This window comes from Anolis sagrei, chromosome 3 (assembly GCF_037176765.1).
Source record: "Anolis sagrei isolate rAnoSag1 chromosome 3, rAnoSag1.mat, whole genome shotgun sequence".
NCBI lineage: Eukaryota > Metazoa > Chordata > Lepidosauria > Squamata > Dactyloidae > Anolis > Anolis sagrei.
Genome location: NC_090023.1, coordinates 191,226,290 through 191,247,432, shown reverse-complemented (window position 1 = coordinate 191,247,432; position 21,143 = coordinate 191,226,290). Strand labels below are relative to the sequence as shown.

General features: G+C 39.0%; 1 protein-coding gene across 23 annotated transcripts in view; it reads left to right on the top strand.

The window, feature by feature from the left end:
* Window positions 1-357: 357 nt before the first annotated feature.
* Window positions 358-21,143, top strand: part of JAKMIP3 (Janus kinase and microtubule interacting protein 3) — a 138,641-nt gene continuing 117,855 nt past the window's right edge. For 7 of the 23 annotated variants that reach the window (XM_067465774.1, XM_067465773.1, XM_067465771.1 and 4 more), the window contains exon 1: window positions 360-992. The gene's annotated coding sequence lies outside the window, so the exon portion shown is untranslated. Of the gene's footprint in view, window positions 993-21,143 lie in introns of all 23 variants that reach the window. The other 16 variants (XM_067465764.1, XM_067465765.1, XM_067465762.1 and 13 more) reach the window with 5 other exon arrangements.

The following is a 21,143-nucleotide window of genomic DNA, read 5'->3' as shown; positions in this document are numbered from 1 at the left end:
TGCAGTGAAGGCTAAAGAGCTTTCAAATCTACAACTCCCAGCATTGAGCCATGGCAGTTAAAGTGGCATCAAACTGCACTAATCTTAGTGTAGATGCACCCTAAGGTTCTGTAAAGAAGCAGTGTGGATACATCCTAGGAAATGCTGAGCTTTCCGATGCCAGCATCCTTTCAGCCCAATTGCTTCTTGACAAGGAAAGGATGAGAGAAAATCTCTGTAACCTTGGCAACGCACCGCCCTTTTCAGGGATGCTGGAGAGGAAGGCATCCCCTCCCTTTCACACACACAGAAAGACATTTAAATCCTCCCAAGCAAACAAGTCACTGTAAAAAAAAAACCCTCCAGACTCCAAGGGGGGTGAGATTGCAGAGGGCTGTGGTGCCTGCTCCTTGGAGAGGCAGGGCTTGGGTTCCCTTCGGTGCCATCGCCTCCCATGACGTGCCTCCTGCTCTCTCTGCAGTGTCCCTGCAATGGCTGAGGGGCGGCTCTTGGATGCTGGCAGTGAGCTCATTTTCCCAGGAGGGAGAGGCAAGTCAACCTGAAGCACATCCCCTCGGCAACTGCTGCAACACCCCTGTGAAATTCCTCTCTTGCTCTTTCCCTCAATTATAGACACTCTCCACTTTCTGGGTGTGTGCATGGTGAACAGATTTTCTTCAGTCCCTACATGGTTGATTCCAGCCCCTTCTCCTCCCTCCTCCCTTATTTCCCTCCTCCTCCCCTGGAATAGTTTCATGCATCTCTCTCTGCTCTCTCCACTCGCCAAAGGATACTGCAGCAGGGATGGAGTGGACTTTCTGATTTTTCTGATGAATTGTGAGCTGCTTGAGAATGCAAATGGCCCAACAGACCCCAGATCTGCCCTTTTAAATCTGTCGGCTAGGAACAACCTACAGGTTTCAGAATGAAGCCTACCGCAAGACCAGGAATTGGACTATCTTTGGGTAAAGCCGACCAGCAGCATTTCCATCACGATGGAGCATGCCTGTAAGGTTAGTTTCCCTGCATAACTCTTTCCTTATTTTCTGCATTGAAATGGGATCAGTGCCTTTGCACACAGTTATATAACAGCTTGCTTGGGCGTTTTAAAGCGATCCATTGCCAAAATCGGTTTTGCTTGTGGCACCTGGCATCATTTTGTCTAGGTCTCATTGCTGGATTAGTAAATAGATACAGATGTTATTCCTTGATTATGATGGTGGTGATGATGATTGGAAAATAGAAGGCCTTGCCAATTTTGTGGCATTATAGTCTATTGCATAAGATAGCAAGCACCCATCTTGATTCGGATACTTCAGACAGCATTGGGTTGAACTAAACTGCTGCCGATACAAGGCTCTTCTGCACTTTTGCATATTATTCAGCACAGACATTATGTTCTACATGACCCCAGGCTCTTCCAAGTTGCGGTGAACTCTTCTTTCCCTGGACAATACTGACATCGCTTCAATTTTGTTACATTTTGTTTTTATCACATGTTAAAAGGAAATTTTTCATATTCGTGCCATGTATTCCCCTGTTGGTTACAAATATCACACTAATGGATTCCAAACTATGAGTTTAAAATGCTGATGGAACTTGAAGCATGAAGATTGTGAATCTGAATTGTATTGCTGCTGTTCACTTGCCAGCAATCCTGGTACAATAGGGCACTGGATATTTGCAACTGTCAGGGATTCACTTGGAAGGATTGGATTGTGTCTTTCGATTTGCATTTCTGATTCATCATTTTGGCCTACCTGCTCTAAGTTGCATGTTGTTACTGACACTTGTGTTGGACTTTCAATGAATGCTTGTGGGCAGTGAGTGTGTCTGAAGCAAGTCTAAGGAAGGGAAGCATGGAAAGAAGAAATTATCACTTTGCATCTTAGCCGTCGTTCATTTCATAACAGACCTCTCAAGCATCTGTTAGGAAACCAATGACCACATTTGCAGGTTGACCCATCTATTTGTAAAAACTGAAGGTGTGAGCCAGAAAATCAAGCTCTAGCAACATTATAGGCCCTTTCACACAGCCCTATATCCCAGAATATCAAGGCAGAAAATCCCACAATATCTGCTGTGAACTGGGTTATCTGAGTCCACACTCAGATAATGTGGTATTTTCTGCCTTGATATTCTTGGATATAGGGCTATATGGAAGGGCCATAAGACTCAATAAATTCAGTAGGAGTTACTTACGAGTAGGAGTGATTGTAATTGACAGGAAAATGTAGGTAGAAATGTTGTTTCTATTTCAACTCATCCTGCTGTTCATGTTAGTGGATTATTGTTTGAAGATTCTTCCTTTTAAGAAAGAATTTATATATTTATTTACGACATTTATATGCCACCCTTCTCATCTCGAAGGGGACTCAGAGTGGCTTACAAGATACAATATATTATATTATTAGCATAATATAATATCAGTATTATATATTACTATATTGTACAATACTGTTATATTGTAATATTAGCAATATTACATGCAATATAAAATATATAATTATAATATTGTATTATTATTAGTAGTATTACATTGTATTACATTATAATATTATAAATATTCTATGTATATGCAATATATTATATATACAATTTATGCTTGCCTTTTAACCCTTCCTCCAGTGCATTTAATTATTAGTAAGCACCTTAGTTTTTTAGTTCAGGAAATTTAAATGTACAGAATAAGCAACCTCAAAAAATATGCTATCAGTGAAGAGAATATTTTGAAAGCTTAGCTTTTGCTGCTTATACCTATAGATAGCATTTCGCCTAGAGAAAAATGGGATTTGTTTCCAGAATAACCTTTAGATGATAACTGTAAGGACCCTATAGAAAATAAATGGATTACTCAATAGCTTTGTGTGGGTTCCTGAAACATAAATCTTACAAAAAGAGATAGAATCTGGCATTCTTTGTACAATCATGGTTCCGTTTTACAAAGAGCCAAGTAGAATAACTTCCATATTCTATATAGCTGATAAATTATCATCTTTTTTATCTTGATATTATGTATCATCCTCAATTGGTGTTTTCTCATATAACAGACATTTTAACACAAAGGGCCTGTAACAGTAACATAGTAGTACATAGGCTGATGGTAAATGATACTAGAACTATTGCTGCCATGTAGATTTTGTGCTGGCACGAATCAATTTGGGATTATTCAATATCAAGATCATGATGCAAAGAACAATGTGTAAGATCCACAGTAACCGAGGGCTCTTCCACACAGCCATATAACCCAGGATATCAAGGCAGAAATTCCCACAATATCTGCTTTGAACTGGGTTATCTGAGTCCACACTTCCATATAGTCTAGTTCAAAGCAGAAAATATGGGATTTTATTCAGCTGTGTGCAAGGGGTCATAGACTCCCACTGATTATATGATTGAAAACTAATTAGCTGAAACTCATTTGTGCATTATTACACACAATTAACAATGTATGCTGATGATGCCGTATATCTAGATGATTAACATTTCATTCATTCTTAATTCTAATTCTACAAAGCTTTACATTTTTGTTCCAACTTTCAGCAGAAGCTTTTTTGCACACTGCTTAAACAGAATAGGTATTGAAAATAGGTAAAAATTGGGAATAGGTAAAAATTGGGAATTATCCTTTCTCAAAAGATATTTACATATATTTGTTACAAGTTACAGTTCTACCATGTCTTTGATCCAGAATATCAAGACAGAAAATCCTACAATATCTGCTTTCAACTGGGTTATCTGAGTCCACACTGCCATATAACCCAGTTCGAAGGAGCCTCCGGTGGTGCAGTAGGTTAAACCCCTGTGCTGGCAGGACTGAATACTGACAGGTTGCAGGTTCGAATCCGGGGACAGCATGGATGAGTTCCCGCTATCAGCTCCAGCACTCCATGCGGGAACATGAGAGAAGCCTCCCACAAGGATAGTAAAATATCAAAACGTCCAAGCGTCCCCTGGGCAATGTCCTTACATACAGCCAATTCTCTCACACCAGAAGCGACTTGCAGTTTATCAAGTTGCTCCTGACATGACAAAAAAAAAACAAACAAACAAACAAAAAAACCCAGTTCAAAGCAAAAAAATGTGGGATTTTATTCAGTTGTGTGGAAGGGGGCTGGCTCAGTGCAAGACAATAAATAATGCCTTTCCTGCTTATCGTTACAACTACCCTTTGAGGCTGGTCAACCTGAGAGTGTGTGACTAGCTCAGAGTTTCTCAAACTGTGCTCCTCCAGATGTTTTGGATTCCAGCTTCCACAATTCCTAACAGCTGCTAAACTGGCTAGGCTTTCTGGGAACTGAAGTCCAAAATACATGGAAGAGAACAGTTTGAGAAACACTGGTCTAGCTGGAGGGCATCCTGTGAGTTTCATGGCTATGTAGGGATTTGACCCATTATTTCTCAAGGCCAATTCTACCAGTGTAAGACCTATATCACTCCTCTAGATTCATTCATTTATTCCAATATCTTATGTATTATTTTTCCCCTGCAACAGCTAGAAGAGAAATACATTAGTTGCATTTTGCCGGCCCCAGATGTAATTTTAAAAATTATTTTAATGGACACATATTCTCCCTTCCATTTGCTTGCCCACATCTTTCTATAATGAGAAGTAACATCCATAAAGACTTATCCCCTGGCTAGAATTCATGTTCCTTACTCGAGGACTTGGAATTACTTAACATTCCATTGAGCTCTTCAGTCAGAAAATGTAATATCCTCAGAAGTATCTGGAAAATAGAAGTATGTTCTCTCCCATTTCTGAATGGTCACTAAGATCTCATTACTCATGTTATATTCCCATGACTGGCAGGATTTATATATTATACTTTATTCTGAAAAGTCTATGGGCTGATCCTTTGCATACAGACTAAGGATTAAACTGTATTGAGGTCAACTGGACTGAGACAACATGCTTAAAATGTTGCAGTTATAGTGCAATTCTGTTAGTATTTACTCAGATGTGGACTCTGTTTAATTCAGTGAGGTTCCTCAAGTAATAGGGTTTCCTATTTATTTATTTACTATATTTATATACCTAGGATAATATTCCTAGGATAATAGCCCTAAGCTTTTCCTCTCTTGATATATTAACCAACATTAAACCAAGACATATGAGGAACATGGCTTACTAATAGAAATGAGATGAATTAACTTTGCACTCAAATGAACAATTGCCATTGAGAAGAATTTGTTCAATTTTCCACATTTGCACTTTTTACTTTTACAGATTTGATTATTCATGGATTTCACCTCTCTGGGAATTTTTCTAGGTCCTTCAATGCAATTCTATGGTCAGTTTCCATCAAAATAAATATTAGAGCCACCGTGGAGGACTTAGTGATTCCTAACCTCCATAAATGTTGAGGGCTTATTGTATCTGGTTACTATGTGTTATACATGCCACCAGGCATGTAGCCGGGGGTGGGGGGGGGCTTGAGGGGCTTTACCCCCCCCCCCCCCAAATTCTCATGGTGATCTGTGAGAAGGCCTTACTGGTACATTATTTAAATTATGTTTATTCATATCATGATCTGATCACCATGCTCAATATATCCCATATGCATGGGGTATTGGGGTAATGATACAAAAGGTTTGCTAGGGTAGACCCTCTTTCACTCAGACTCAGCCCCCCCCAATCAAACTCAGCCCCCCTCCCCCCGAATCAAAATCCTGGCTATGAGTCTGCATGCCACTGTCATTTCCTAAACTAAAAGCACACCAGTTTGGCTAGTATTCCATGTGCTTAATCTATTCTGCAGTTTCTCAAATCATTACTGACATGAAAAAAATCTATTCTGCAAAGGTCTCCTTCACCCAGATTGAACTTGGTTCATGAGACAGCCTGTTTCTACACCGTATTTTTTAAGGGCTCTTCTACACTGCCATTTAAAATCCAGATTATCTGCTTTGAACTGGATTATATGGCAGTTTAGATTCATATAATACAGTTCAAAGCAGATAATGTGGATTAACTGCTCTGATAATCTGGATTATATGGTAGTATAGAAGGGGCCAGAGGAACTTCCTTCCAAACTATGCTTTTCCCATGGCATATGAATATTGATGTGGCACTGGAACAAATTGAAACTTTTTGTGCATTGGTCAACCTGCCTTTAATCTTCTCTTTTAAGAAATTCTTTATTTTTTCCAAATTTTCCTAAGATCTAGAAGAACTTGTAACCATGCCCAAGGAACAAAGTGGGTTTAAACAGAAAGTGTTGCATTGTAATGGTCATTCTGCAGGATACCAAGATGTGATGATTATTTTCTCAATATATATTTCCTTTCCCATAGTGAAAAGTTACTTTTAGTTGGTTTTAAAAAAAATCCGAATGCTACAAGCTGATGACTTGTGGTGCTAAATATTGCCTTCCTATCTACTGGGTTGTTCTCTTTGCAGCTGGTGGCTTCCATGTTAGTGAACCCACTCTTTAATATGAATTTTAAATGAGCTATCCAAGGTGCTGAACCCATTTTGTGGAAGAGAGTCCTAGCTTTAAATAGTTTCCCAAGAAATCACCATATGAGTCTCTTGCAGTACAAAAGAGAGTAAATAAGGGGTGGGGGAGAGAAACAGCAGCACCTTTAAGACTAACTATTCTATTTTTTGTCTGAGCTTTCCTAGATATTAACTCAATTATTTGGAGCCATTATCAAATATACACTTCAGATAGTTTCCATAAGCTTGGACTAAAAGCCAGAGCGGAGTCATTGTCTTATTGATACAAACGTTACCAGCTGCCCCTACCACAAGGCTGCAAGTCTCTCTCTGTGTGTGTACACACACACACATAAAAGGTAAAGGTAAAGAAAGGTTTTCCCCTGACATTATGAGAGGCGCTCTAAGGGCCCTTCCACACAGCCCTATATCCCAGAATATCAAGGCAGGAAATCCCACATTATCTGTGCGTGGACTCAGATAAACCAGTTCAAAGCAGATATTGTGGGATTTTCTGCCTGTGTGGAAGGTCCCCAAGATTGCCTTGGTTGGCTTTCTCTCTGCTCTAAGACTTCATTTAAAGGGGCTTTAAGCTTTTAATTGATTGGAATAGTGCAACTGGTATGCTGTTTTTAAACATGCAATTGACTTTAATGTCTTATTATCTTCTCTGAATTCATTTTAAAGTGGTGTGTTGCTCAATGCTTTTCAAAAATTTTGTATTTAGATTTTTTAAGGTATTTAGCTTTAATACACACACACTGTAAGCCAGCAGAAAGAAAAGTAGAATATCAATGTTATAAATAAATAAGGAGTGACTGTTATCAGCCAGCATAGTATAGTGCCTTGAATGTTGAACAAAGACTCTGGAAAACCACGGTTTGAATAACTATCAGGCCATAGAAACCCATTGGGTGACCTTGGGCACATCACACACTCTCATCCTCAGTGGAAGCCAAGCTGAACAAATTCTTGAAGAAAATCCTGGGATGAGTTCATCTCCGATTTACCAAAAGTCAGGAATGAGTTGAATGCACACTAAAATAACAATATGAAAAGTCTGGTGCAGACTTCCACTGTGTAACTCTACCTTGAAAATAAAAGAGCAATATTAAGAGGCTGTATGGTTATATGTTGATGGCTATATACTCTAATTTGGTTCTTGTAAAGATGGTTTACTTGGCTGTTCATTTGTTATTTTATTTCTTATAAAATACTCCCAAACTTTTATTAAAAAAAACAAATTAAATAAACATTTGACATCTCATTTTGTTCATATGCAAACTACATCAGGCTTTTTATTAGAACAGAAGCTGAAAGAATTTTAAAGGGATCCTATTCCATTTTTATTAGTCTTATTTAATGTTTATTGTTTCTGGAGTCTGTATTATTGCTTGGTCACGTACAGCATCACTTCCAAGTGCATTCTCCCCTTCCATACACCTCAGCATGTTTCAGATTTGGGCAACAAGCTTTAGGCCCCGTGTTTCACAATGAATTTGCTTTCTTCATTCTCACCAGACACAAAAAAACATACAGTTGTCAAACTTGATAAACATCCAGAGAGACAAAGAAAGATAGAGGAAAGAGAGGACAATAGGAGAAAATAAAATGGAGTTCCTTCACTGCTCAATGCAAATTTCCATTGTTTTTTCATCTTTCCCACAACAAATTTGTTTATACTTTTTGTGGTTCTTGTTATTAGCTGCATTTGAAAGAGAGATTGAATATTTTATATTACAAACATGGCAATGATGTTTGAGAGAAGACAACAAACACACCTTCTGATAATACTTGGCCATATTTACTATAGAACTCTGGATACTATACCATGTGTGTGTGTATACACACACACACTATTGCTCCATTTTTGGACTACTCCTTGAGTGAATTGGCTCACTAAGATGACAAAATAGGTTTTGGAGTCCTTGCAAACAGCATGACAATTCTTCGTGTAGATTTTCTAAAGCTGCAAAATTAAATTGAAATATTTGCTTGAAAAAATCTATAAATATCTAACTACATTTAAAGCATCCACATTTCTTACCAGTAGATGTTCAAAGCGCAGTTTGGGAATGACTCAAGATGATAAAAACAATTGAAAACTGGCAGAATTCCCAATGGTGCCGAGTAACTGAGTTTTTTCCTGACCAGCTGAGTGCAAATGGTTCCCCCGGGAATGTGATATATTATTGATTACTGTAGGAAAAATCCTTTTTTAAAAAAAAGAAAAAAAGAAAATCCATTTGCAGTTGCCATTGTGAAATCACCCTACATTGCACATATTGCTTCAATGCAACACCAATTCAACATCCTTTTCTTTTTGATTATGGCTTCAATAAGATTAATGTGATATGTGATTCTGCAACATGGCTGTCTCCCCAAGCCAAATTGCCTGGCAAACCAAGATTAATGTTTAGCTATTTTCATATCATGTTTTTGGGATTCCTGTGTGTGGCATGGTGGAGCTTTGACTGGACACCGCCAAGCTCGGCTTGAATATTTATGTCTCTGTGAAGGAGAGCCCAAGTGGTTTCCACTGATAGATTAGTAACCATGCAAAGGATAGCAAAATAACTTGTTATTTCTTGTCACATTTACTAAGAGACAGCACCAATATTCTATTTATTTATTTACTATGTTTATATCCCACTCTTCTCACTTTGAAGGGGACGCAGAGTGACTTACAGATCCATTGGCTGCCAATAAGTTTCCGGTCCCAATACAAAGTGCAGGTTATCACCTATAAATCCCTAAGTGGTTCAGGACCTGCCTATCTTTGTGATCACATCTTCCTATACAAACCAGTACGGACTCTAAGATCATCTGGGGAAGCTCTTCTCTTGCTTCCACTGCCATCTCAAGCACGGTTGGTGGGGATGAGAGAAAGGACCTACTCTGTGGTGGCCCCTCGGCTCTGAAACTCTCTCCCTAGGGAGATCAGACAGGCCCCCACTCTGCCCATTTTCTGTAAGGAATTAAAACTTGGCTGTTCTGTTGTGCTTTTGGTTAGGCAGTTCACTAGAGAATTTTCCTAAACCTATCTAGCTTCCGTACTTTGATTGGTCCCTTCCTTGTCAGTGGAGTTGTGAATTCTTTTAATTTTTAGTTGACACACAATTGAAGTTATCAAAATACAGGATACAGCACCTTGGATAGCTCATTCAGTGATCTGATTGAAATTGAAACAGATCCATCATCCTATTGATGTGGAAGTCTTTAGCCATAACTGTTAATAGCAGATTATTAAGCTTCCATTTGCTCTTTGAAATAGAATGTAACCCTAAAGATTTCCCTGGATAGGGACAAATCTAAGAAGAAAATATTGTTCCTTTTGTCTCTACAGAAATCATGCCATAGTAGCACAGGTAATGTGGTTTCTGGTCTTTCGCAGTCACATATGAACTTCTACAATTTGCACGTGAGAGCCAATAAAAACTCTCATGATATTCTGCACAAAATATTTTCTTTCTTGCACAAAATGCAGATTTTTGGCCAGCATCCTGTTCAGTGTTTATGATTATATAAACTAGACTTAGAACTGATTAAATTTACACACATGACCATAGCATCATGCTATGCCTGCAAGTACCCTCCTGCAACACATTTAAAAATCCAGGCAACCATAGGGTCCTGTCACAATTGCTTGCTGCATTGGGGCTCACTGGTGAGAAGAGGCTGAGCATGTTGTCTTCCAGTGCCTCTGTCACCAGTGCCTCAAGTCTCTTTGGCTGTAACATCTGTTTGGCTTTTAAGATGATCTTGGGTAGGTGGGTTTCAGAACAGGAGACAGAGCATAGCTATGTCATCATAGTTTCATCTCCCATCCAGGATCATGGCCAATGTTTCATGTGTGTGTCCAGATACAGCTTGTTTTGGCACAATAAACACAAGCTTGTCCAGAATACAGTGTTATTTGCACAAATGATATTTCCTCCTTCTTGAAATGTTATTTTTTTAAAAGTCTGGAAAGTATACAAAAACTCTTACAACATTTTGAAATATCTTCAGACACCCTTGGTTACTAAGGTCAAAATCTGGTAATATTAGTATTACAATCCAAGTAGTAACCTCACATTTATATTACTATAATATGCTTCCTGGATTTTTTTTTAATTCATTCAATCACTTCCGACTCTTTGTGACCTCATGGATCAGCCCACGCCAGAGCTCCCTGTTGGCCGTCACCACCCCCAGCTCCTTTAGAGCCAAGCCAGTCACTTCAAAGATACCATCCATCCACCTTGCCCTTGGTCGGCCCCTCTTCCTTTTTCCTTCCATTTTCCCCAGCATCATTGCTTCTACTTGGTCCAAAACCCATAGCTCACCCATCTAAAATACTGAGTGAGATACCAACTGCTGCACACATTAGACAAGTATTGAAACAACTACATTGGTTACCTATTGCAGCTGAGCCAAAGTGTACTAGTTGATATATGCTCCTAAACAACTAGGAAATGAGCAACAAGCTCTTCCTTTCTTCCAATATAATCCTATGTAATCACTAAGATCATCTGAAAAGACTTTGTTGCAGAATTCGCTGTAGATTGCCATCTGGTAATTACCCAGAAAGTGGGCATTTTGCCCTTGTTGGCACCCACCTTTAGGAATGGCCTTTCTGATATTCAGAATAGACCAACTGTGGCACAATAAGATCCACTGCTTTGCCCAGGCCTTTTGAAATCAACTATGTCTGTATGACACCATCACACTTTATATAAAAGAATTTCTTTACTACAGTATATACTCATGCATATGTCAACCTCTTGTGTATGTCGAGGGAAGGTTTCGGTGCCAAAATAATGAGTTTTGATATGACCCATGGATAATTCAAGAGTCATTCCACAGAAAGGGAGAAACACTAATGCCAACACAGGGGGCCAGCCACTATGTCAGCTAGGCATTCAGAAAAGCCAGACGTGACACCATAGTTGAGAATAGTGGGTGTTGGTACTTCTTTTATTTTCTCCTATGATGACTAAGCTCCATTCTTTCACCACTCTGGTTCCTTTTTCAATAAATGTTAAGGCACAGTACTCACATTGACCCTTGTATAAGTTGACCCAGTTTTTTGGTTGATTTTTTTAACTGAAATTACTAGACTTATACATGAGTATACAAAGTAGTTTTATGCTGAATTTTGTAAAATTGTGTGGTGAACAAGTTCCAAAAACAAATTATAGCTATTGTCTCATGCATGCCATTAATGAGTCTGAGAAATCCTAGCTTTAAAATAACCCCAAACATTTCTGAAATTGTTCTTATAGCTATGGTTCGTGCTATTCTAACTTTTCAAGTTTCAATTAAAATTGTCAGAATAATGTATATATAGTATTGGAAGAGTTGTTAGATCAATTATGCGAAACCCAGTTTCTGTTCTCTCATCATATTCTGTATTAAAATCAAACTTGGGATGCACTGATTCAATATTAAAACAGTTTAAATGCTCAAATTTAATTTAAATGATCAAACGGATTCTATACTTAATCTCTTTCTGGAGCATATCTTCATGATAATGGGAGAAACCAATGGCTCATTATTTTCAGACAGATATAATATACTATTACCTAACTCTGAAGAAGATACTTCATAAAAAGGACATAGCTAAATATCCACAATACATCTAGAAAACCCATCAAGTAGCTGTTGCAGCTGCTTCAGATTATCTGAACTAGCACAAAATTACAATATTCTTCATAGATCTAAGGAAAGAAATTTGGTTCTGATGATAAGTATGAATAATTATTTCTGTTGCTTGCTGACACTGGCCTAGTTCTTGCTCTAAGGTTAAACCAATAGTCAGACTGTACCATTTTAACTGAAGAAGAAGAACTTTATTTTTCTACCCCGCCTCTATCTCCTTGAAGGGACTTGGGGCGGCTTACATGGGGCCAAGCCCAAGGCAAAATACAATTAAAAGCAAAGCAATAACAAAATAAAACAGCATAAAACAGCATAAATCAGTGTAACAATAATAACAAGCATCAAAAGCAACAGCAGACTAATTTTTTTTTTTGGAGGGGGAGAAGAGGACCACTATGCGAGCTGATTAAAGGATAAGGGGTTTCAATAAGGTGGATAGCAATGTATAATAGCATAGGAAATAGCATGAAAACAGAGCAATTTAAGAGGATCAATTCAACTTAATTTAAAGATATATGTAATAATGTAATATAGGAATTCAGAATCAGGTTATGATTCAAGTCATGATATAAGACATTTATCATAGGAGTTGTCAGTCGAATGCACAACGAAACATCCGTGTCTTTAATTCCTTATGGAATGTGAGTAGGGGAGGGTGCCAGCCTTATCTCCCTGGGGAGGGAGTTCCAGAGACAAGGGGCCACCACTGAGAATGCCCTCTCTCTCGTCCCCACCAACCGCTCCTGAGACGGGGGCGGGAGCGAGAGAAGAGCATCCTCGGAAGATCTTAAGGACCGTATAAGCTCGTAGGGGATGATGTGGTCTCGAAGATAGGCAGGCCCTGAACTGTTTAGAGCTTTATAGGTAATAACCTGCACCTTGAATTGGGACCAACTGAATTGCATAACTGAATTTTCGCCTCTATGATTGATAGATATCTACAGAAAGAAATCTTCAGGAAATTATGATTACAGTTTCAGTGAGGAGTTAGCCACCTATCTGCAATTATTGTGCTTCAATTGTATCCTCTCTTTTGGGGGTATATTTTGCTTATGCCATGTAGAAGAATAAAGCACTATACATTAAAAACGCAAATGGAACAAATCTCAAGGGGCAGGAAAACTTCTTACCAAAAAAAAAAAAAATCCCCATCATCCTAATATCCTTGAACTGTTAGCAATTTGTTTTGGAGGAGGGATATATTCCAGGTACAGGAACTTTTTGAAGGAGGTGTTGACAACCTGGAGTAACATTTCCCTGATGAAGAGCAAATTGCACAAAAACATGTTGATATAACTGCTATTGCGAAATGACAGCTGATTCCTAGTATATCTCCTGGAATTATGTGTTTTGCATTCTATGCTATCCAAGCATCTTTATATATGGTTGTATTAAGAAGACTCTGTTTTTTATAAAGACATAAAAGAAGACATAAAGGAGCCCTGTTAATCAGATCAAAGACTGGTCTAGCGAAATATTCTGTCTGCATCATTGGCAGATAATAGTCCCAACATCAGTTCCAAGGATAGGGTTCAGCACCTTAGACCACTCCTTTAATGTATGATCTAGAACCTAATATGGATTTACAACTACACTGAAAGGAAAGCAGTGGCCAACAAGATCCCAGAATGAAGCTCATTGCCAAAATATAAGGGCAATCCAATTCTCCCATTGTTGCTTTCTTGCAGTTGGTAATGTAGGTATCCTTCCTTTGATACTGGACATCATGGCGAAGAAGATTGCCCCCTGTAAATTAAAGCCATCAAAATGGCTACCTGTTGCTATAGCTTATGATAGCAAATGTCATCTTTTAAACAGAGTTGCTTTTGTTTGTTCTGAATCTGCTACCAAAACCTTCTATTGGAATATCTCAGGTTCCAGAGGTATTTCAACCATTAGGTAGAGTGAAATGGCTGCAGATTGCTCCAAGTGCTGAAGATTGAAGTGATACAACACAAAAGCGTTTTGGGTCGCCTCTACATTGCCAGTGTTGATGGGGCTTTACTCTACTCCTAGGCTAGCCCAGCGGCCTTCCAATATGGTAGGGAGGGTGCTATCCCTTCACTGGTGCTGAAAAAAAATGATGCTGAAATATGCCAAACCATTGACTGTTGGGTTGAATCTTCAACAATCTGTAAAAGGGGAGAGGAGAAAACTTTTCTTTGTACACGGTTATCTAAATCTCTTAATGATCTGAGGGTAAATTGACTTATTTTATCCATCTTCCAAATTCTTTAACCACCTGAAGTCTAGCGGCAGGAATCTTTTATTGCCATAGGATTGTGCTGAAAGGGAATTTCATGGGAGCTTACAATGAGTTTTAACTGAGTGACTCATTACAAGATATAATTATTGCTATAGTTTAATATTCAATTGCGAAACAAGACAAGCCTGGATGGAGGCAGTCAATCACAGTTCATGGAGTGCTATTCTGGGGGATAGAAATCAGTATGAAAGACAGGGAAGGCAAGTTAGGAGAAAGACAACGGGGAATAATTGATCTGGGTTTTGGGAAGCTGGGAATGTGGGAAGAATTCAGGATGAAGTATTGATTTAAACAAAAGAAATAGTGTATCAAGTATGTGAAACTGACATAAGGCTAGTCTTTCATATTTTTATTTTCTATAGCGATTGTCTGGAGATTTTATTTCATATTTAATAGAGAAACCTGGTTACACTTTACCCATTGAGCAACACAGCCACTTTTCCATGATAGTACCTTCTTTAACAAGGGATCTTGAGGGTAAAAGAGCAAAGTAAGTGACAGGAGGCCATGGTTTGGAACTAGGGTACCAATTTGGATAGGAGTTCGGTTACACTATTTATCTAGAAGGAAGCCCCTGTGATCTCTGTGGGGCTCACTTCTACGGAGACATACAGGGGACAGAGATTATAAGATCCAGACAGTGATTAATCAAACTAGAATGGAGAGACTAGAAGATTACATTAGTACTCCACAAGACACTGAAGGGCCACATACGCAACTGTATCAGCTGTTTAAAAAACTCTTTTTGCTCCCAAGTGATCATAGCAGACATGTGAATATGTTTAGAAGTTTTCCTGCACCCTCAGAGTGCCTTTTAAGATACATACATTTAAAAAAATTATTTGCAAAATTTCAGTGGTCATAAATGAATATTTTCAAAACTCTTCAAAAATTCATTTGCCTCAAAATACTCCCTAGAAATCCAAGAAGCCCCAGACACATACCAGACATAGTTCTACAAAAGATACCAAACATGGCTGCAAACATGGTGGAAATGCCCTCCAACCAATTACTAATTTGAGGGTATTTTAGAGTATTTTTGTCTTCTTTCTGGGAAGACTTGCATATGGTTTGTGTTTTGTCTCCACTGCTCTAGGGCTACCTCTTTCCCCTTTTCTCTTGCTTCTTCTCATGCACCAATAGATCTATTTCTATCCTTCAAGCCTTAGAGGTTTCAAGAGTAAATCACATATCAAATCCAATCAACAACAAATCCAATTAAAAATATCCAGTCTTTTCCAATCCAATAAACCGATAAGAGTGAAGAAAAAACAAAACCCCAGAAATTATAATTAGGACCAGGAAAATTAAAACTAGTTGTCAGAGCAACATCTAAAATGGCATTCATCTGGCATTGAAAATACAATTTTCCGGGAAAGGGCATTCCTCAAAGCAAGCATTTCTGGACCAGTTAATTGTCTCTGGATTAAGCATGCAAAAGTCTGGATGCCAAAAACAGAGTCTTGCATCCCAACCCGCCTTGCATTGAGGGTAAGTGTTGGGGATGGAAAAATGCAACTGATCTCAACAATTGATTCATGTAAGAACACAGACTTCTTTGAAGAAATCATAAAGATAATAAAAGGTGATGACCAGAACGTCAAAGCAAGGATGGAAAATGTGGTATTCTAGATATATTGTATCACAGCCACAATCAACCTCAAGCAGCATAGCCAGTGATCAAGGATAATAGGACTTGTAATCCATCAACTTCTCACAGGTCGCTAGGGTTCATCTGTGCTTTAAATTGTAATCCAAATGGACTGAAGTCATTTATATTAAGACTAGCCATCCCGTGCCATGTGTTGCTGTGTCCCAGTCTGGTGATCTAGAAAATAAACTAATGAGAAAGTGTTGGTTTATTATATCTGTAATGTCTTGATGCTTGTGGGTAAACAGTATTTTTTTGTTGTTTCTTTGTCAGTATTGATGTGGAAATTATCTGATTTGCCTACTGTGGAACATGCAACATATAGTTGTCCTTCTTTAGGGGTCCCTTTCAAAGTTATAATACTATATCTACATACATGTGTGTGCGTGTGAATCATATCTATCTATTTATACCTATGGCTGAATGCCTATTTGTCAGGAGGGCTTTGATTATGCTTTCTTGCCCTGGTGAAGGGAGTTGGAGTGGATGGCCTTCAGGCAGCATTTCTCAACCTGGGGGTCGAGCCCCGGGGGGGGGGGGGGGGGGGTTGCGAAGGGATGCCAGATGGGTCACCAAAGACCACTAGAAAACACAGTATTTTCTGTTGTTCATAGGGGTTCTGTGTGGGAAGTTTGGCCTAATTCTATCCTTGGTGGGGTTCACAATGCTCCTTGATTGTAGGTCAGCTATAAATCCCAGCAACTACAACTCTCAAATGTCAATTCCCCAAACTCCATCTGTGTTCATATTTGGGCATATTGAGTATTCGTGCCAAATTTGCTCCAGATCCATCATTGTTTGAGTCTACAGTGCTCCTTGGATGTAGGTGAACCACAACTCCCAAACTCAAGGTCAATGCCCACCAAACCCTTCCAGTATTTTCTGTTGATCATGATAGTTCTGTGTGTCAAGTTTTGTTCAATTCCATTGTTGGTGGAGTTCTGAATACTCTTTGATTGTAGGTGAACTATAAATCCCAGCAACTACAACTCCCAAATGACAAAAATCAATTTTTTTTAGTGATAGTCACTCCTTGGGTTAGTAGGTGTCTTGTGGTCAATTTGGCGGCAATTCATCCGGTGGATTTTGAATTATGATGTCACTCAAAATGAACAGAGCATTTATTTATATATATAGATTGGTGAGATCTGTTCCACACACAGTTATGAACAAGGGATGCCTATGGATGTAAGTTTTTCTCATTCACTTCAGTGGCAATATTCCACGTGCATTGTTTTCATGTGTGGAAGTGTTCCTTCCTCTGAAAATGAACTAAAACCCCAGAAATGTGTGTAAAAGACATTGGCCTCCAGCTGCACAGCTTTCCTCAGCCTGAAGTGGTTTATTCCGTGGCCAAGAATTAAACAATTCAGTGGCTTTGCAATTAAACAACACCAGGAGATGAACATTCCTTAGTACTGCTATTCAGTAGTTTTGTCTTTTTTTATCAAACCTTCTTTAGAGAGAATTATGACATTTATTTTCATGCAGCTTTATTTAAATGTTGAACCTTTGTTAGTGGGGCCAATTGTAATCTAAATCGAAAGCTATTGGGAGCTGAGCAACTTTATTGAAACCTGTCTCCATATAACAGCATATCATACAGTATTCAGGAAATACACGTCGGGAAATAAAAAAAATGATTGGACAAATCATTTTTCCTTACCCTACTGAGATAAATTGAAGCTCAGTAGATCTGAAAATCTAGCTCAACCTGCTAACAAGTATCTTGTGGGGCTTTAATTGTCTCAGCAAGCTGAATATAGGTCTTTCTTTGGGTCACATCTTCCTGGAGATATTTAAAAAAGACGAGGTGCATACATTGAAACAGTGAAGATCTAACCACAGCGTGCACACACATATATAACACAATTCTGTTGGCTTTTAAAAATGGCTTTTTACAAGAAAATATAGGTGAAAGGGCTATTTTAACACACACCTCTGCCCACACACACGGTTTTTCCAATCCATATCACACATGCATGAACACACACAGCTTGGAGATTCAAATCAGAGGGCAACGTTTTGTAAAAAGCCACTAGATTATTTTAATCCTCATTAGTATTTTAGTCACAAATGTGGTATGAGAAGGAGGCTACTTAAAAGAAACAATAGAAACACCACTAAAATGTAAGAGAAGAAAACGTTACATGTTGGAGTATTCCTCAAAGAGCTGGGCTCCTCAGAAATCTAGAAAATGGGTTATAAATGAAAATGGCTCAGAAATTGAAAATGAAGAACAAGGGCTCCTGCCCAAGCCCTTTGGCAAACTGTTATAGCATTTTAGCACTTCAAAAAAAGAACTCCTGATGGGAGTTCTTATTATTATCTGCCATGTGGTCTGGAGATAATAGGAATTTCAACCACAAAACACTTGTGGTTCTAAAGTTGGGGAAAGGTTAAAGGTCATTTTAAAGCCAGACATCCTATCCACAAACCTTGTATCTAAATTCAAACCTCAATATCATGACTAAGTAGAACTGCAGCCTTCCAGATGTGACTATATTAACTCTCATCAGCTCTAGTCATGATGTCTAATGAAGAGGAATTCAGGAGGTATAGTCCAGCATCCTGAGAGCCACATTAAAGGACATGACAGGACAAATTTGGCCCATGTCCCTTGCATTTGACACATGTGCTCTTGTTGTTTATTTGTTCAGTCACTTCCGACTCTTCATGATCCCATGAACCAGCCCACGTCAGAGCTCCCTGTCGGCCATGGCTACCCCCAGCTCCTTCAAGGCCAAGCCAGTCACTTCAAGGATAACATCCATCTAACTTGCCCCTCTTTCTTTTCCCTTCCATTTTCCCCAGCATCATTGTCTTCTCTAAGCTTTCCTGTCTTCTCATGGTGTGGCCAAAATACTTCATCTTTGCCTTTAATATCCTTCCCTCGACTGAGCACTTGGACATTATTTCCTGTAGTATGAACTGGTTGGATCTTCTTGCGGTCTAAGGCACTCTTAGAATTTTCTTCCAGCACCACTGTTCAAAAGTGTTTGTCTTCATTCACTCAGCCTTTCTTATGGTTCGGCTCTCACATCCCCTTAGAGCAGAGTTTCTCAACCTAAGGGTGGGGACCCCTGGGGGGGCTGCGAGGGGGTTTCAGAGGGGTCATCAATCAGAAAACATATATTTCAAATGGTCTTAGGAACCTCTTCGGCAAAGAAGCCTGAAAATCTCCCCGCCTGTCCTTCTCTTCCTTTTGGAAACAGACGCCCCTCCGCTGTGACTGGCCAGCCTCTCAGCCAAGAGGAGGGCTGTTTCTGAGACTCTAAGCATGGAGGGGAGACCAAGCATGCTCGGTATGTGGTAACATGGTGTGCATGTATGGGTGAGGGAGAGAGCATGCGAGGCTGGAGGGAGGCTCGCACCTGTGAGTTCCTACAAGGCATGGGGGTTCTGTATGGGAAGTTTGACCCAATTCTATCATTGGTGGGGTTCAGAATGCTCTTTGATTGTACATGAACTATAAATCACAGCAACTACAACTCTCAAATGTGAAGGTCTATTTTCCCAAACTCCACCATTGTTTACATTTGGCATATTAAAGATTTGTGCCAAGTTTGGTCCAGATCATCATTGTTTGAGTCCACAGTTCTCTCTGGATGTAGGTGAACTACAACTCCAAAACTCAAAATTCAAGGCCAATGCCCACCAATCCCTTCCAGTATTTTCTGTTGGTCATGGAAGTTCTGTGTGCCAAGTTTGGTTCAATTACATCATTGGCAGAGTTCAGAATGCTTTTTGATTGTAGGTTAACTATAAATCTCAGTCAATCCCACCAATATTCAAATTTCGACTTATCGGATATTTGTGCCAAATTTGGTCCAATGAATGAAAACACATCCTGCATATCAGATATTTACATTACAATTCATAACAGTAGCAAAACAGTTATGAAGTAGCAACAAAAATAATTTTATGGTTGGGGGTCACCACAACATGAGGAACTGTATCAAAGGGTCATGGCATTAGGAAGGTTGAGAAACACTGCCTTAGAGTATCACATGTGCTTTAAGAGGTCACTATTACAAAGTCTACATATTTCCTCCTGATTTTCGTTACGTGATATAAAATGTCCACATCTTTTTTGGCTGACCCCTTATGCATTGCCCATATAAAAGAGTGGGAGAAGCCATGTCTTGGTATTGTAGCATGTTATTGCTGATGCTATAGTTTCACACTTCACCATAGCTGCAGAGAAGGAGAAGCAATGGGGGATACATGCTCTGAGATTGTGTGTTTGTCTATGTGTCAAGGAACCGATGAGAAAGCAATGTACTCAGGCTGTTGAAATACATGAGGATGACAAGGGTGGTTCCTGCCAGTGACTTATCCAAATCTAAAGCTCTTTGGGGCAATGCTGGGTTATGGATGTTTGAGGTCATGGGAGACAGGGGTGTATTGTACTGTGCTAGACTAAAATCTTGCTTTTGCTAAACAGATGGAGACTGATTCAGTTTGGAAGCCTGTTAAGCTGAATCATGTATGAGTTCTAGCATCTTGAATTACAGGGTGAAATGTTTTTGGTGGTTATTTTCTTCATGAGGTTCTATAGGATTTTACTTGTTTCATGTAGAAAGTAACCTGACCTACTCCTCATGGTTATCCTTCTGTTTTACTTTTCCAACTGTTGTGATACGAGTTACAGCCGTGCATCAAAATGCATATTAAGATTAAATATGAATGATATTATTAATTTTCATGCACATTTTCCACAAACACCTCCATTAATTAAAAAAAGACTGAACCCGTGCAGAATTGGTACAGCCTGGATGATAGTCTGATCTTTTTCTACATATTACAAATATGCCTTTTCAGAATTATTCACATTTCCTGGTTGTGGTAAAAGACTTTGACAAACATAAACACACAGAATTGGAATCATAGAACTAGAGAGTTGGAAAAGTTAATAAGGGTTATTTAGTCTATCAATCTGTGATGCAGGACTACAAAATAAAGCATTCTCGAAAGACATTGATCCAATCTTTGTTTAAAGATCTCCAAAGTCCGAGAGTCTACCAGTCTCTGAGGCAGTACTTGCACTGTTGAACAGCTCTTACAGCAGAAACGTTCTTCCTAGTAGGTTCTTGTAGGTTTTTTCGGGCTATAGGGCCATGTTCTAGAGGCATTTCTCCTGATGTTTTGCCTGCATCTGT